The 18,315-nt window shown below is 42.9% G+C and overlaps 1 protein-coding gene across 1 annotated transcript in view; it reads left to right on the forward strand.

The window, feature by feature from the left end:
* Positions 1-544: 544 nt before the first annotated feature.
* Positions 545-18,315, forward strand: part of smpd3 (sphingomyelin phosphodiesterase 3) — a 106,397-nt gene continuing 88,626 nt past the window's right edge. The window contains exon 1 of the mRNA XM_033634064.2: positions 545-675. The gene's annotated coding sequence lies outside the window, so the exon portion shown is untranslated. The remainder of the gene's footprint in view (positions 676-18,315) is intronic.

Here is an 18,315-nt window from a genome sequence, read left to right on the forward strand (position 1 = left end):
ACGTTGAGTATTATTATTTTTTTTTTTCAAATCAATTTTATTATTTAATGGTTTTATATAAGACATCCTTGTAAACAGCATATCATGTCATACAAATAGAAAAAAATGATTGTGATCTTCCTCATGTTCCTAACTAAGAGCCAGTGGGAGTCAATAAACTGAATTTATCACACTGTAGCCTATGTGCTTTCTTTCTCGGGTGTTGACAAAAAAAAGTCTGGCACACTCAGCACTCACACTGACCATGACTTTCTGCCTCTTTTTTCCCTTTTCCGTCTCAAGAGGGTCCCTGCCTTCTACTTAAAGGCTTCAGAATCCTATTCCAGTCAATTCACAGTTTGATGTGTCTCTCTCCCTGTCCCCTTCTCCGGAGGCGGTTACCAGGGAAGTGGGCGCGGCGTCGTAGTCAGGCAGTGACGTCATCGGGAGCTGTTCAAAGTGGTGTGGTGCTGAAGAGACAACTCTCCTCTCCTTTCCGCTCAGTCAGACAGCCAGTCGCTCGCTCGCTCTCTCGGTTGGTCCTGCAGCCATCAGCTGGTCCGTGGACGCTGGATTTCACCGCCGGAAAGATCCATTATTGGCGCTCAGCACCCACACAAGACCAAAAAAGAACAATTTGGACCGTAGCACCGTCTCCGTATCACCTGAAGCCCATGTGGAAGAGATTTCCAACAAGTAAGTCGCCTCTTTTCTCTCTATTTCTCTGTGTTATGTGTCGGAAAGCATCGGGGGTGATAGACTGCACCTTTACTGGGTTATAAACGCGAATAAGTCATAAGTTAGATCATTTGGCTCTTGGTTATGTAATAGTAGGCTGGAGATCCATCCCTGATTGTCCATGTAATTGTCAGCCCGTGTGCATGTCCACTGAGGCAAGTCTTCCAGCCGCGCCTACATCTTACCCTGTGCCTGCCTGGGGTAAAACATTTGACTCAGATTTGCATGATCCAATGGTCAGAGATGCTTTCTCTTCCTCCCCCCCTCTCTCTCGCACATACGCACACGAATGGAAAGCAACTCATTGCCACTGAATAACCCCCCCCCCCCCCCTCCCCTTTCCACAGACACACAGGTTACACAGGGATGTTTCACTGAACACCACTAATTTATACTATAACTGTGTGAACCAAAATTAATTTATTAAATTCTGTGGTGTCTAGTCATTCAGTTGTGATGTTTCCTGGCCCACTGCCTACATGTAATGGCTTTATGGTTTTACTGGTTTACAGCAGGAGACATACAGGGACTGGTTAGCTAGTGGTCAGGCTGCTATTGTGTATATAGCTGATATGGCATCACAGCTGGTGGGAGAAAGTACAGGAGCCAGGGAATCTGTCAAGAGGTGTTGCTTTTTATGAATCCAGAGTACATTTAGGTGTGGCCCGGCTGGGCTCTCCTCTCCTCTCCTCTCCTCCGCTCCTCTCCTCTCCTCTCTCATTGCTTATTTCTTGTTTCATCCACTATTCTCCTCACTTTTCTTTTCTCCCTCCTATCCTATCCTCCTATCCTGTCCTCTCCAGTCCCTTTCTTGTCTTAGTTTCATTGTCTTGGCCAATGTAGTGAAAAGGAGTCAAGGAGGTGCTGCAAAACGGTCTCTTTCCTTTATCTACACATACCTAAAGACATATACAGACATCGTTAGACACAATGTTATTGTCTCTTCAGTTTTGCTTATCCAAGCAATAACCAATAACCAAATGATGTGTTTTAAAATACTTTTTTTCCATCCACTTTCCTAATTTTTCACCAAAAAGTGTAAAAATGTACAAATGTTCTTATTTTCTTGTATTTAAGACATCAGAAGGCATAGTCCAGCTATTCAGTATGTAGTTCTATAAGGTTTGGGACTCTAATTAACAATACTATAATGGTCAAAATCAAAGCAGCACAGGCTGAGATATTCTGACTTTTATGGGTCAGACTCCTATATTGCAACTTAATTGCACCTTTCATAAGACCCTCTTTGCCTCCCAGTTTATAATGAAAATTATTTGTTACAAATTTAAAATCAAATAACCCTGATGACATCACTGTGACATCAGCAGGGTTATATTTTTTAACTTTGGAAAACTCCCTTCAAAGCCACAAAAGACATTACGCATCTGTTTTTACAGTCCATCTTATGGTAAGTAAATTGAGCTTTGTCTGTAAAATCAGTTAAGTGCCCTTACAGTGTCAAAGATGTACAAATTGTCTTATTTTCTTGTACATCAGATAAAACTAACTTACTTACTTTTGTTTCCTGGTGTTTGAAAACCACCTCCACCAACTACAGTGGTATGACTATACAAAGCCAACGTTTTAAAATGACAGAATTTCAACATGATTTGGTTGTAACGCTCCTGGTTCTTGTTGGTAAGACATTATGGTTGTGTTTCCAGGCTGAAAAAGGTGTTTGTTATGCTCAACATTATGTAAAAGTCTTTTTGAACTTTTTGAACTTTTTGTTTAGCTTCCACAACATGCATACAGGCCTTCTGTGTGCTTGCAGGGTGCAGCCTTAGCTCTCTGTGTTTCCTGAAGTGAACACATCTTGACATTTTAGCACACAGGCAGATATGTGAAAGGTGACATTGCTGACATCATGACAGGGCTGCAAAAGTGGGATACATTTAGGGTGTTCATGGAGCATCTAAATATAGATGCATGAAGAGAGCAGTTTAACTCAGTTTTTTGTGTATCTATACTTAGTTTAATTCTTCTCCCTGTGGAGTTAGATCTGGGCCTGTAGTCTTAACTTGTCTCACATTTCTGTGCCATAAACACCATGTTTGCCTTTGATTCTGTCAGTTATTTAGACAGTTCTCGGCTTTAGACCACGACCCAATACAATATGTCGACATCTTTGAACATTATCTTTAGCCTAACCTTTCGACTCTGCCTTGCATGCCAGAGACCAGGACACAACCTAATTTTAGTTTTGGCTAAATGTTATTAAAATTGTTTGAGATTTTTTTTAAAAATTGCTTTGATTTGTTTTATTCTAACAACATGCACATCTCTGCTACAAATTAACAGTTGTTTTTTGTTTGTTTTTTCCAGAACTTACCTTTCCTCTACAACGCACCAAGGAGTGTCAGAAGTGAAATGTTAAATCGTACCCCATGGGTTGGGTTAATTGTAACAGGCAGAGAGTTAGTTGTAATGCTTACTGGAAAAGTCTGTTTATGGATCTATCTATGACAAATATCCAAACACCTATCCATCTCTCATATAACCACCAGTGCTTTATGAATGGAAAGATCAACACATAGACGAAGGCATCAACACATAGACAGATACATAATATATGTCAATATTATATAATTTTCTCTTTTCAGCTGTCACAGATTGATAGACAGATGTATGTAGATACCTATTTGTTCATCTACATCAGGGGAAGGATAAGTATCCATACAGATATTCATCTGTTAGTCTATCATCCATATTCAATGGTTGGACCGATTGATGTACATCGAATTGGTAACCTAGATCCACATGTCAAAATTTGAGTACTGAATGTATGAATATTGACAACACTGTGAAACTGTGTCAATAAGATACCTGACAAATTAAAAATACAAAGTATATCTCATTTAATTAAGGACATTAGTTCAAACTGAACATAAGTGTGACATGCAAATACTGCGTTACTACTAACCCCGCTGTATAGAAATTTTATCAAGCCTAGCTAAGACCTGCTGGGAGTTGGTTACATAGTTCGAAATGGTGCTATGTTTTAGGCAACAAGACAGTTATTAAGATGATATATGGTTAGATTCTGTGACTTACATACACAGCTCAGTAATCAAAAAATGTTGGCCAAAAAGACTCTTTGTCACTGAACTCCGCTAAAACACGTCCAGTTTCTGCAGAATGTGACCGGTCACTGTTTGGAGGTATTGCTGTCAATTGGCCAGAAGCACGAAAGGATTGACTCGTAACCACTCAAAAAGTCTGTGTTACAGTTTACCCCACGTTAGGAGGTTTCACATGCTCCCCTACACCGATGTGAGCATTTATACTTGTGTGGTGGTGTGTCTGTGTCACTCTGCAGTTACATCTCCAGCAAGCTAGTTGGCGGTGGGGTTTCTGTGAGGGGCTGTAAACTTTGATTGTGAGTTTTTCTCTACTTGTGTGAAGCCAGGATAAATCGCACAGGACTTAAAATGCTGTGGTTTGAGAGTTACTGTCTTCACAATTTATTGTTTCTTATCTGTGAAGTTACAGGAAATAGAGGCTTTGTTTTCACTGAGGGTAATGATTTTCAATTTACAAAAATAAACAGGAGGTCTTCGTCACATCAACATGCAGTTACATTTCTAGGGAGGTGTATCTAAGGTGCTGTAGGTACGGCATCAATTCAGCACAGAGGTATAATCTGGCTAAACCCTTTGACAACGCTAGCAGAGACCAGAAAAAGCAGTTCATTGCTTCACACTTAAGTGAGTTGAATAGCAGGATTGTTGCATTAGCTCCACCTACCCTCTCTGGCTGACCAACCACTGCTGGGTGATGGAAAACATGTCACTACCTGTGGTCTGCTTGTGATTTTTCCCTGGAATGTCATCATTGACACCCAGTCTGTAGTACTGCAAATACAAGAGCTTTCATCAGCGGGCCACAGGCTCAGTCACTGTTACGTTACTGCATTTGGTAATAGATGCAGACTCAACAGACATTTTATAAATGAAAATCTTCAAGATTATTATTTTAATGTTTGAGTGTGTTTTTTGAAGCGTGAGTTTTAGATCTGTAATTTCTCAAATAAAGGGGTTTAGAGCTTTGATGCTCAATATCTTAGAACAACCCTGAAGGCAGATGAACGGTTTAATTGGAGCTCAGAAAATGTCAGTTATTCCAACCCTGTATGGGTCCCTGTGTGTACAGCAGACTGGGTTTCTGTTCATGACAGTGCAGGCAGGTGGTTGAGTGGAGCTGGCAGGTCAATAGAGAGAAGGGTTGGGGGTTTGGTGGGATTCTCCAACAGACCTTGGAGTTCAGTGACACCTGATAGCACATGATCTGGTTTCTCTGCCTATGTGCAGGTGGAGAGACATCAGTAATGCTTGTTAGTGATACTCAGCTGTGTACTGTGCTGAAAAAGAAAGACTAGCTGTGGCTAAGACAATAATAAATGCTCAAGTTAACGTTTAAGGTAAGGTAAGGTAAGGTAACTTTATTTGTACCCGAAGGTAGATTTGGTTCACAGTTTAAGTGATGATTTGGCTTCATCCTCACAAAACAGACAAACAGGTCAGACACAGTAACATAGTAACAATAAAAAGGTAAAGTGTCATCAGTGCGTCAATTCAAAGTGCAGGATTAAAAAGGGCATGTAAAACCATTATAACACCCAAAATATGAATTTAAAAACAATACCAAATAAATGAATAAATAAATAAAAACTGTACTGTCATTAATTCAGTTTAGTTTGGAGTGAGTTTTTGTTTATCTGCTCTAATGGCTGATGGGACAAAGCTGTCTTTATATCGCTTTGTTTTGCAGGCTGGGAGTTTGTATCTGCGGCCTGATGGGAGGGGCTGAAGTTCCCCATGTAGTGGGTGAGAGCCATCTTGCAGGATGGAACCAGCCATCCTCTGTAACTGCCTGGTATATAAGGATTCTGGGTTAAGCTGAGGTTCTCCTATCAGCCTACTGGACCATCTGACTATTTGATTTAGGGAGTTCTTGTTTTTTAGGGAAAGGTTGCTAAACCAAGACACCAAGCAGAAGGATAAAATAGATTTGATAAAAGCACGGTAAAAGAGGGTCAATAAAGTTCGGTCAATGTGAAAAGAAGTTTGTTTATTAGGCTCTGACAACCAAATGGTGCAAGGACCCTAAAAAAACCTTCATCACTTCAACAAACTAGCCCCTGTGGTACGTATCATCAAAATGTACGAAAACTTGGAGGCACATGTAACAACCCAAGACTTAAAAAAAAAGTCTCATGGAGCCATACCCTAAATCCAACAGGAAGTCAGTCATTTTGGATTAACTATATAATTGTAGTGCTTTTTTTGGCATTTACATGGCTCATACATTAATGAACTCCTCCTAGAGATTTAATCCCATTGACTTTAAATTTGGTCTGCCATCAAAAGGCATTTGAGATAAACAGTTTTTAAAAGCTTGAGTTTTTGCTGAACGGTTTGACTGTGGCTAGGCATCAAATTTCCATGTTTCTCCATGAAACAGGAAGTTGTTTGTAACTTGACTGTACATGGTCAACTTTGCCCCAAACTTCACATGTTTAAAGATAGTACCAGCCTGAAAACGTCTACATGACAATATTTAGTTAGAGTTATTTCACCACCTACTGGCAACAAGGAATGACATGTTTTGTACCTTGCACCTTGAACAGATCAAGTTGCCAGAAAAGCCCTTGTTGATGCTTTCTTGTGAAGTTGTGATTTTTCATTGAATGCCGTTGCCATTGTGACCCATTATTCGCCATGAAACAGGGAGGGACACATAGAATAAAATTTCAATAAATTTTGCATAAAATTTGCAAAAGGTCATTTCCAGTGCCGGCACTCCAAACAGGAAATACCATTTAACTCCTGGGTGGAGCATTCAATGGAAATGGGGTAACACTTTACTTGAAGGTATCTACATAAGGGTGACATGACACTGTCATAACTATGACATGACACTGTCATGAACTTGTCATAAACTTTATGTACATGTCATAAACGTTTATGACTGCTATCATTAAGTGTCATTTGGTTTTTGTCATGACAAGTTGTCATGACAAAGACATCCTGAAGATTGTCGATTTCTCCAACTAGGGAAAAAAAGCTGTCAATAAGCACACCGTCAGATCTGCTTTAATGCTAGCTAGCTTGAAATGGCAGCGACAGGGGGTAGAGGACATCATTGAATTGCACAAACCCTGTCCATGTTTATTGCTGTGTGTAGTTCATGTTCTTGGAACGCCATTGACCTCTGCTGCTTCAGTCTCTTTTTCTCCTCTCCAAGCTAACATTCCATTGGCAGACACAGCGATCACCATCAGGTGTCAGATGGTTTGGACAGTTGAGTCAAGCTTTGTATCAGCATAAAGGTCATTTAGTGTGACCTTGCCTGTAGAGACGTCTCTGGCTCTTTGTTGAATTAAAGCTTTTAGCTTTACCTAACAGTAGGCATGCATGCATATGCAAACACACACCAAGCCATACATGTGCAAAGGCAAGAAAACTATTTGTATGGAATCCACTGCAGTTGTTTAAATGTTCACTACTGAAAGACTGTGAGAACTGACCTGTTACTACAGAAAAAAACAGAATGGAACAGTGTCTCTAGGCTGGATCTATTAATAGGACATATTTCCTCTGCCTCTCATTCTTATTCAAATGTAATGACAGAAGCTAAATACGAATCAGAAAAAAGTTGTGAAGTTAGGTGTTACTGCTTACCACATGAATCCCAGAAGACACCTTATGGTGAGCAAGAAAATATCTGCCAAATGTTCAAGTTGCAGACTCCCAGAAGACGATTTTTCACTGCCTGCCAAACACAGCACACATGGATGGGTGATATGGTGTCTTGTCAGCTCCAGTGCGGAGCAGATCAGACAGGCAGCCACTCACTGAGAGCCTTAGGGATTAGGTATTTCACCGGATTGTTACCCTGATCCTCCATGTTTTGTTATAAAGGCCACAGGTGTGACTGTGGTGAAAACCACGGTGGTGGCAGCTGTGGCTCTTAAGGTGGAGTGGCTGTCTACCAACCATAAGGTCGATGGTTCGATCCCGTCCCTGCAGTCTACATGTCAAAATGTTGTTGGGCAAGATACTCATAGCAATGGCTGCACCACTGGTGTGTGAGTGTGAGCGTATTGATAACCAAGTGGCACCTTGCAGGGTATGAATGTGTGTGTTATGCTGGCCTACTTGAGATGTGGCTGTGGTGAAGACCCCTGATGGTATGAATGGTGCTTATGCTGTAAAGCGCTTTGAGTGGTTGCTAAGACTAGAAAAGTACCAAAAGCAGTCCATTTGCAGAAGTCATTAAATCTGTATAAAATGAATGGTTTGTGAGGTCTGTCTGGACAGGATAGAAATTCTAAATAAAGCTGCATGTTTGTTAAAAATATGGAGTTATTGCTATAGAGATTTCCTTTTTCTTTTATAGTATAGTAGCACTTGATTTTATTTTTTTATTATTTTAAAGTCGCCTGTTTTGCCCATAGTTGTTAATCTCAGCCTTCGAGATAGAGACACTTGTGTAGAAATAGTAAAACCATTTTGCACTGATGTAGAAATAACTCTACCCCTCAAGTGGACCTCAGGGTGAGGGAGTGTACCCGCCATAAACCAGAATATAGGCTGTGTTTAACAGGCAGGCTGCCTGTTAAACACAGCCTATATATGTATATATGTATATATATATATATATATATATATACACATATGAAGGACTATATGATTACAGCATGGGACTACTTTAGCCCTAATTAGACCCTGTAAAACTGATTAGAGAGCAGACTATGTATCAACATTCACGTAACAATCTCTCCTCCAGCCTCTTCACTCTACTCTCTTTCATTTCTACTCAGACAGTATGGGCTTCATCTTTTCATCCTGCCTTCATGTAGGCGTGTGTCCTTTACATTTCTCATCTCACGCTCTCTCCTCCTCCACCAATCTTGCATGTCTGCCATCCTCCCGTCTTCTCTGTATTCTCCATCTGTCTATCTTGTTCCCTATATCCATCCACGCTGCCATGTCAGCACATGAACCTGCCAGCATGGCAGCATGGGTGGATGTCTGCTCAACTCTGTTCCTTTTGGTTATGCATTGTCCAAAGAAGAGCAGGGCTTTATGCTGAGAGATGAACACAGCCTTAAACCCTGTTCCCATGTTGTGTAGTTTGAGTGTATTTAGTTTGGGCTAAAGCCTCAAAGAAAATGGAGGTCGCTCTCTGCAAGATGTGAACGTGACCCTGATCCAGTCTATTCTACCAGGACATTTCTCTCTACTGTAGCCTATTTGTATGCAGATGTCTTTTTTGTTTACATTAATTTGGTGCATTAATTAATTATCCAGTTTGTAACAAAAGACAACAGAAAATCTCCACTCAGCAGGTTTACTGTGGACAGGGTGGTTAATAAATTAGAGTAATTAAATTAATTAGTATTTTGTGGTGGCGTGTTATTGCATCTTGCCAGTAAAGGAGCTAAAAGTAGCGTGTTCACCCAGGTGTTGTGTTTCCATCACTGCCGATTGGAGCCGAAGCCAATAAATACTCGTCTTGGGTCTTTATTGGTTTATAGCTCTTTAATCTTTTTCTCCAATAGCTTCTCAAACATGACAGAGGGCAGCAGACATCCAGGATGGCTCTGGGTGGGAGCTGTAAAACAGCTCTCAAAATGTAATTCACACTGATATACAGTGATAGGTGAAAGCTCAAAGCAGTCTGGACAAGAGGACTCCCACTCTGCAAAGCACTCTCATTTTATGAAAGGCTCCTGATGCATAGAGACATTTTTTATCCATGTAATCCCCCTTTCTTCAATCAGTGGTCATCACTGTGGCCTCCATATCATTAGAAGTTACAGGATCTAAAGCACAGAAGGCAGGCAGATAACCCAGGGTCAACTGTCCACTGCAGGGACACAGACACAACACATTCTAACACAGTGGATACATGTTAACTTCACCTGTGCTCTGTGAATTCCAACAACCACTGACTTTCACCCAGGAGGCCGGTGTTTGCTTCCCGTATGATTGTAAAGCCAACCCTGTTCTTTTTTCCTAAACCCAACCACGTGCTTTTGTTGTTTAAACCCAACCATGTGCTTTTGTTGCCTAAACCTAACCACATGCGTGTCCTGGCTAAACGTAACCCCATTGTTGCTGAAGGAAAAAAAACATGCAAGCACTTTCATCTGATTACATTTAGCCATAGTTGTTTTGTTTTTGTTGACAAGCCATGGTGGCTGGATGTGATGAAATTTAAGTTTTCAGCCATGACTCCTTCAATTCTGGCATCCAATAACACAACAAGATGACATTTTAAGACTCCAATGTAGCCTACAGCCCTGTGGTGGTGAGTCATGTTTTGCCTCAAGCTGATAAAATGACATCATTGTGACGTCCGCCCTAAAAGGGTCTATAGCACCAGACTGGTATTGAATGTCTCACTGTTTTGTGAGGCAACACATGTACTTGCTGGTAATGGGTTATGTGAAAGTTGCATCAACGCTCACATTTACAATGTCACAACCAAATGCTCTCTTTAGTCTCCACTAAACTATGTTTCATCTAATCAGATCACACCCACCGGATTCACATACACTTCATATTATCAGTGAAGCTAAAATCAGCACATGTATGCAGGCTTTCTAAATACGGGTAAACCCACTAAAAATAGGCAAAAGCCTCCTTTCCCATTGCCAGAAACCAACAACTGTGTACACAGCCCTGCAGAAGATGAGCAAGCCTTTCTGGGGTTTTTTTTTTTTTGTTTTTTTACTGGTGTATTTGGGGGGTCAGAGAAGGGACAGGATGATATTTAGATTTGATTTTTGCTGAAGGGGGGTTTGTTTTCATACCCCTTATTTAGATTTCATTTCACTGTTCCCTTAAAATATAGGGGTGTCATGGTTCACAGAATTCCCGGTTAGGTTCACTACAATACAGTGGCGTAACACTGTCAACAATGTTGAACTCGGATCTAAATTACTCTCCGTGTAAATACACAAGTGCCCAACTTAACCCACTTTTTTACATAGACTTTTTTAAGATGTTAATCTTTAACCACTGGCTTTGATAAGCGACAACTTTATTTTTGCTAATGTTAACTGAATAGCCCAAGATTATAAAATCAGCATGTTCACATTGGGGTTTTTTGCAGGGGGAGTTAGTAAGGGAATGGTTCCTCTTTGTAATCGATCTGAATGAGATTGGCTGAACGATATTTACTCAGGATTGTACTTATTTTACATCTCACTAAAGCTACATTTAATTGAAATATGTGCATCTCACTAAAGCTACATTTAGGGTGGACAGCTGTGCAGAGGATAGTGAGTGTGTGTGTGTGTGTTTGGGGTTGAAGAGGGGGTTGGTTGCCTGCCTGCCTGCTGCTGTTGGCAGGTCAGTGTGAACCAACTGTATGAACATGGAGAGATTATGTTTCAACCACTGGTCCTATCTTTACCTCTGCTGAGAGGACACAGAGAGCAGGATTTGGGTTTGGTTGAGTTAATCTTCCAGTCTGAGGTTTATATTTGGAAACTGTGCGTGTGTGTGTGTGTGTGTGTCTGTGTCTGTGTCTGTGTGTGTCTGTGTGTGTCTGTGTGTCTGTGTGTGTGTGTGTGTGTGTGTGTGTGTGTGTTTGTGCTGTCAGTCATTTACCCTGTTAATTAAATCATGGACACCCACATAATTCAGACTATTGCCTATATTGACTGATACTTGGCTATATTCCTTTGCATGTATTCTGCAACTTAAACAATTCTGTTTCTTCTTAAGTTGCAGCTGTGGCTGTGTTGCCACTCTGTCTGCCCCAGAGGTGCCCTCCTGTTATGTCTTCCAAAGGCCCTAATCTATTTCTTGTGTGAGGTCGGAAAGAGGTGCTTTGGGTGGAGTCATGTGTGTGTCAGATGTGGCTGATGTGGTTGAACCACATGGCTTCAGAAATTCATGGAGAACTGGCCACACACTGATAAAGGGGAGAAAACCCAAACAAATGAGTACATGTGAGGACCACACAGTATCCATCTGGTGCTCCACACGTGGTCTCTTGATGGTCAAGTTGAACGGGGCCCGTGAAAAACCTACAGTGAAAAGTTTGCCCTTTTTTTTGCATTGTGGCTGAATAAATTGTTTGAAAGATTGAACTGTGTATGAAAAAAAAAAATAGCGAAAGCTCTTTGAGGCCCCTGTCACCCCTTAAAGGCTCAAAATGTTTTAGTCCACTCCTGCGCAAGGATTTGTCTCTAAACCAAGCTGAGCAAGTGACTGCTTATGCTGCTAGAACATGACCATACACTGTCATGTCTTTCCCAAAAAAAATGGGAAATTGGAATTCCAATTAAGAAACGAAAGAAAGAAAGAAAGAAAGAAAGAAAGAAAGAAAGAAAGAAAGAAAACTATGCATCAGAAAAAATTCAAAAGGTGCGTGTTTTCAGCTTTTGTTTGTTCATGGAGTTTGCTCATTTTAGGTTAGTTTTATTGTTTAAAAATGATTTGTTTTATTTTTTTATAAGTTTCAGTATTTTTTTTTCCTTTTTTTTCCCCTTTTTTCTTATGCCTCTTTTGAATGCCTTGCGGCAATAGCTGTGGCCAGGCATTATGTTTTCAAGTTGTCCGTCTGTCCGTCTCATCCTTGTGAGCACAATATCTCAAGAACGCCTCAAGTGAATTTCTTCAAATTTGGCACACATATTCACTTGGACTAAAGGATAAACTAATTACTTTTTTGTGGTCGAAGGTCAGTGTGACCTCACAAAATATGTTTTTGGCCATAACTCAAGAATTCATATGCTAATTACAACAAAACTTGACACAAATGTCTAATAGGATAAAATGATGAAGTGATGACATTTTATATCCAAAAGGTCAAAGGTCAGCTTCACTGTGACATCATAATGTTCTGCATAAAACACTTACTCAATGTCATATCTCAGGAACAGAAGGGGAAATATCTGGTCAGATACTGAATTGGTGACAATAATCTTAGGTGTCCACCTTGAAACTTTGCTGATTGTATAGAGCTTATATGCTGCTGGGGGGGACAATGGGTCTGAGGCATCCATATTTTCACAGACATGGATGTAAACTGTAAGAGAAACTTGACTGCGTGTAGGCATACAACTGCAGAGCGGTAATTCTAGTTCTAGTTTGCTGCATGGTAACTTGATTTTCAATGTCCTTTTTTTCTGTCTATTCTCAGTCTTCAGTATGGTGAATTCAAACTGCTTTTATGGCTGTGTAGATTCAAAATGCTGATGGCATGCAACTGGTGCAGCTGGCTGTGTTGATTAGATTGGGAAAGCACAGCTTCTTTTGCAAACAGTGGAAGGAACAGGGACAGTTTGGAACAGGACCTGGTGTCATTTGGCCACAGCGTGCCTGGTGCTCGCTCTGCCAGGCTACAGATGCTGCCTTGTTGGGGCCTCTCAGATGCACCCAGTCTACCAATAAATGCAACTTACAGACAAAACAAGGGAGGTCAAGCCACACATATGGTGAACTGTTAAAGTTTTGACACTATTTTGTAAGGCTTCATTAATCAATATTTCCATATGAAGAATGCATCAAATGACCACTGGATCCGTTGTGCAGTGTGATAGGTGTCACTCATAGTGACATAGTACTGTTCTCCTCAGTTGTGTGCTCCTAACAGTGCAATAATTACAGATCAAAGTATGGATTACAGAGCGTCCCAAGATTCATGATTCAAGATGACTTCATTGGTCCCAGAGGGAAATTAGTACTGGACATAAAGCATGCACATAAAAACAAGACAGCTTCGCTTCAGTGTTTTACAGTCACAGCACAGTACAGAGTGCAACATGCTACACAAAATACAGGTACAATCTAAACATTATGTCTTTGCTATGTGTTTGATTGAATTTATTTATTTATAAAGGGAGCAGTCATACCAGATTAGGATCATATAGTAGTCTCTGCCTGTATTAAATAATACCGGTGTGTGTATATATATGTATACACCACGGAAAACACACGTCCGTGATTGTTTACATGCCACACCCCCTCCTCAGTGCGTTCCTCTTCTTCCTTTATGGATCATTCTGCAAGTACTGACTCCCACAACCTCTCCCCCTACAGGCTCCAACTGCAACTGCCACTAACCTCTACAGCCAGCTCCAGGTCAAATCCCAAACATCCTACAGTTCCCAGCCCTTCTCAATATGTTTCCACCGATTATGTTCTCTCTCCCACAAACATTCCTGTAATCATCACTGAAAGACCCTACTCAATCAAGCCTCACTTTGCTCACAGATGTGCCCAGAATTTACTATCCATTATTATTCCTCAGTCCTCTCAGACTGTCCTAAAGCAACGTCATCTGAAACTGGCTCTACTCAACACATGATCTCTGAACAACAAAAGCCTTATCCTGAATGAATTAATCATTGACAACTTTCAACTTTCAACTTTCAACTTTGAATAACCTGGATTTTCTTTGCATCACTGAAATATGGCACAAACCCCTGGACTATTTTTCACCTAATCAGATCACACCCACCGGATTCACATACACTGACAAACCTTGCCCTGAGAACCGTGGAGGTGGTGTTGTTGCTATTCATCGGAAGGACATCAAAATAACCACCATTCCCATCCCTCAGTTAACTCATTTGAACATCTTGTCTTCAAACTCTCTGGTCCGACTCCCTTGGTCTCTGCCATCACATGTTAACTTCCCCACTCACTCACATGGACACATCCTGGATCTGGTCTGCTCAACTGGTCTAACATTACATCACTTCTCCAGCATCAACCTCCAACATCAACCTCCACACTCTGCCTCCAACAACCCCAAAACTCTTTTCTCCACAATAAACAAACTTCTCAAACCCATCGACAACACCTCTACATCCTTCGACAAGTGGAACTCATTCTTGTCATTCTTCCAAACAAAAATTACCAAATTACAACCATCTACAACAACCTGACCACATCCCCTCCCTTCCCAACCCCTCCACCTGCTCTTCCCCCCACCTCCCTTCCGCCATTGTCACACTTCCCCCCACTGATCCCTCTGGACCTCACAAAAGCCACTACAGGTATGATTAACTCTACATCAGTTCACGACCCAATCCCTTCCTCACTTGTGAAGTCCTGTCTCCCTTCTATCTCCCCACTCATCTCCAGAATCATCAATGCCTCCCTCAGCTCTGGCTTAGTCCTAGATCCTCTGAAACTCGCCGCTGTCACCCCATCCTCAAAAAACCCGGACTCAATCCCGACATCATGACCAACTTCCGACCCATCTCCAACCTCCCCTCTCTGCTTTAGGAGGAGATTCTCTGCTTTGATATAATCAGCTGCTTCCCTAGGCGAGCTAGAGCTCGGATTGGCTGCCCCATGTAGGGATCATGCTGTCGCCTGCATGAGGTCCTTCAATGTGGAGAACATGTTGACGTCAGGGAGTTGAGGACAGGGGTTGACAGTCACATGTCCACAGAAAGAGGATTTCTTCAGTTCGCTATCCTCTAGCTCTGGATAGGCTGAAGGGCTGGTCAGCCAGTGATCCTCACTGTAACGCAGGAAGTCAGGGCCTTGGTGCCAACAGTGAGGTTAGGACAGCTCCTTCAAGGTCTTACCATCAGCAGGGTTGTTCACGCTATCCACATACCTCCAGCTGCTCACACTGGTAAGGCTCTGAATCTCTGCCACACGTGTGCCAACGAAAACCTTGTAGTGGCAAGATTCTGATTTGATCCAGTGAAGGATGATAGTAGAGTCCGACCAGAGGATGACCCTTCTGATGTGTAAGGTGAGCTCAACTTGAAGGACACTGGCTAGTTGAGCACCAGTGAGAGCAGCACTCATCGCCAGCCGAGGCATGGAGAGCTGCTTCTTTGGCACCACAGGGGATCTGGCCAGGACAAAGGAGACATGGACTTCCTTCTGGGGATCTTCGGTCCATAAGTAAGCTCTCTCAGAAGTGTCGCAGAAAATGTGAAGATCTCTATTCGATGTCGGTGAGTCTGCGGAGGCTGGTGCTTAACATCTGGGGATTTCCATCTGGATCAAGTCAGGAATCTCCTGTTCCCAGGCAAACCATCTGTCTCGCAGGCTCTGTGGCTAGAGCAGGTCATCCCAGCCAATTTGCTCCTTCCAAAGATCCTGGACAAGAATCTTGCCTCTCGTTGTAAACGGTACAATGTAACCTAGTGGATCATATTGACAGGCCAGTACCTTATAGACGCTCCTCAATGTGGGTTCAGTTCTCTCCACCGTTCTGTGTTTGTACTTCAGGGAGTGATGGAGGCAGTCCCAACGTATCCAAGAGTTGGCTCCTGAAGGTCCATACTGGATTGGGAAAGCCATAGCTCACTGCTCTCAGATGTGGCATCAGATGAAAGATGTTCAATGACAGCCGGAATGTTGCTGGCCCACTGGCGTATCTCAAAGCCCCCCGTGTGGAGCAGCTGGCACAGGCCATCAAGGTCCTTAGCTTCCTCCTCTGAATGGGTGCTGTGGAGGCAGTTATCCACATAGAATGACTGCTCAACACACTTAACAAGGTCGCTGTTGGATTCACCTGAGTCCTGGACGTGCCACTGGGAATAGATAGCACAGCAAGGGCTGCACATAGTGCCAAATGGCAGAACCTGCCATTCATAAATCCTTGGCTCCTCAGTCCTCTGCATGTCCTGCCAGATGACATGCAGAACTCTCTTGATGTCACCGCTCACCACAACTGGATATTGCCGGAACCGAATGAGGACTCCCAGCAGCAATGGACCTATTGCAGGTCCAGGAAGGAGAAGGTCACTGAGGGACTCCCCTTTGTAGTGGAAAGAGCAATTAAAGACAATCCTGTCCTTGTTGTTGTGCCGCACCATATGGTGAGGTATAAACCAGGATTCTGGGGTTGATGTAGCTACCTCAGGTGGCGCCACTGCTACATAGCCCATCTTCTCCAACTTCTGCATCTCCTGACAGTACACCTTGGCATGATCTGGGTCTTTGGCAAGTCTCCGCTCGGTGCGTCAAAGACTCGGCAACACTGCTTCCATAGGAGTCTGAAGGGTCGCGGAGTTGGCTTGACGAAGCAGCGGTGTAGTGTATCTCTGTATGCCATCAACAGTAACCCTTACGGTGGATGTCTGGAGTAGGTTTAAGGCTTGCTGATCTTCCTTTGATCGGGTTACCTACTTTTCACTCATGTAAGGCAGTGTATCAATCTGCCAGAGACGCTTGATGTTCTTGAAGAGCTCGCAGATCAGTGAGACTGTTACAGTGAACAGGCACTGCTGCTCAGATGCAGAACCTTGGTCGATGCTGGTGGGACCTTGTAGCGACCAACCAAGTTTGGTGTGGACTGCAATAGGTCCTCCTGGTGGGCCCAAATGCACCGGCTCTATAGGTGTCAGGAGATGGGGCATGTCGGATCCAATAAGCAACAGAGGTTGAGCGTGGTCCACAGCAGGCAAAGGTAAGTTGCGGAGGTGCTTATATCTCCATTGGAGAGTTGTCACTGGATAGGAATGTTCAGAGAGACCCAGGTTGTCGGATGTGAATGCCTGATGTATATGATACTTCTCCCCAGGTTTAGGCAGGGAGGACACATGAACGGCAACTGAAGCACCGTGAAGCTGCACTACCTCTTGGTGAACGGTCCGCAGGGTGAGCGTTTCAGGCTGCGAGGTGAGGTTCAGGCATTGCATGACTTGTGGCAAGACGATGCTTCGTTCTGAGCCGTCGTCAAGTACCGCATAAATCTCCAGTACTCGATCTCCATTGTGAAGTAGGACTTTCACAACCTTCAACATCACCTTGGGGGACCTGTTCAGTCGATCTAAGTACACCTTCATAGTGGTAGCAGTCACCATGAGCACACTCTTCTGGGTTTGCAGGACTGCATCGTGCAGTACCGTCAGATGTTGCTCTTTGCAGGTACTGCAAGGTCGCCTGAGGGTGCAAATGTCTGGCTTGTGAGATCGTCCGCACTTCCAACACCGCTGTCCATCAGTTAGCCACTTCACAGTGTGTCCTGTATTTAGTTTCTTGAACTCGGTGCAAGCATTCAGGAAATGCTCGTCACAGTGGGGACAGTGTGGTTTAGGTTTGGCGGGGACTTAGGTTGAGCAGACTGTCCTTTGGAGCCTTGATCATCACTGGCAGTGAGGAAAAATGCTGTGGATTTCTCCTTTGGTTTATTGAATGGATGTTGGTCTTTCTTTGTTGGCTTGGGAGCATCATGGTTGTAGAGTGCGGCAGCTCTCCCTGCTATGCGCTTTGCCCCAAGTCAGGTAAGGTATAGGTTTTAGTCGGTACCTGTCCTAAGAATACCTTGGTTCAGGCAGTGTTCCACAAACCCATCGCGATAGCTTGGCAGCATTTCACTCAGTAGTCGGTCAACATGAGATCCACATCTTAATTCACCCCTCCAGAGTCCTAAGCATGCCTACTAGCAATTTGATAGACAAGGCAAAGGCATCAAATGCTTCGGAGTCTCTGAACATGAGGGCTAGAGTGTTCAGAATGGCGCCCAGTTCACTTTGGACGAGCTGATGGGGTTGCCCGGACTTGTCCTGTAGAGCTTGCATGGCCATCGTGTATGGCCTCAGGTCGTGCATGTAGGCCTTGGCAAGCTGCAGTGCACTCGGTAGTTTCAGATGTCCAA

Source organism: Epinephelus lanceolatus, chromosome 5, assembly GCF_041903045.1.
Source record: "Epinephelus lanceolatus isolate andai-2023 chromosome 5, ASM4190304v1, whole genome shotgun sequence".
In the NCBI taxonomy this organism is placed as follows: Eukaryota; Metazoa; Chordata; class Actinopteri; order Perciformes; family Serranidae; genus Epinephelus; species Epinephelus lanceolatus.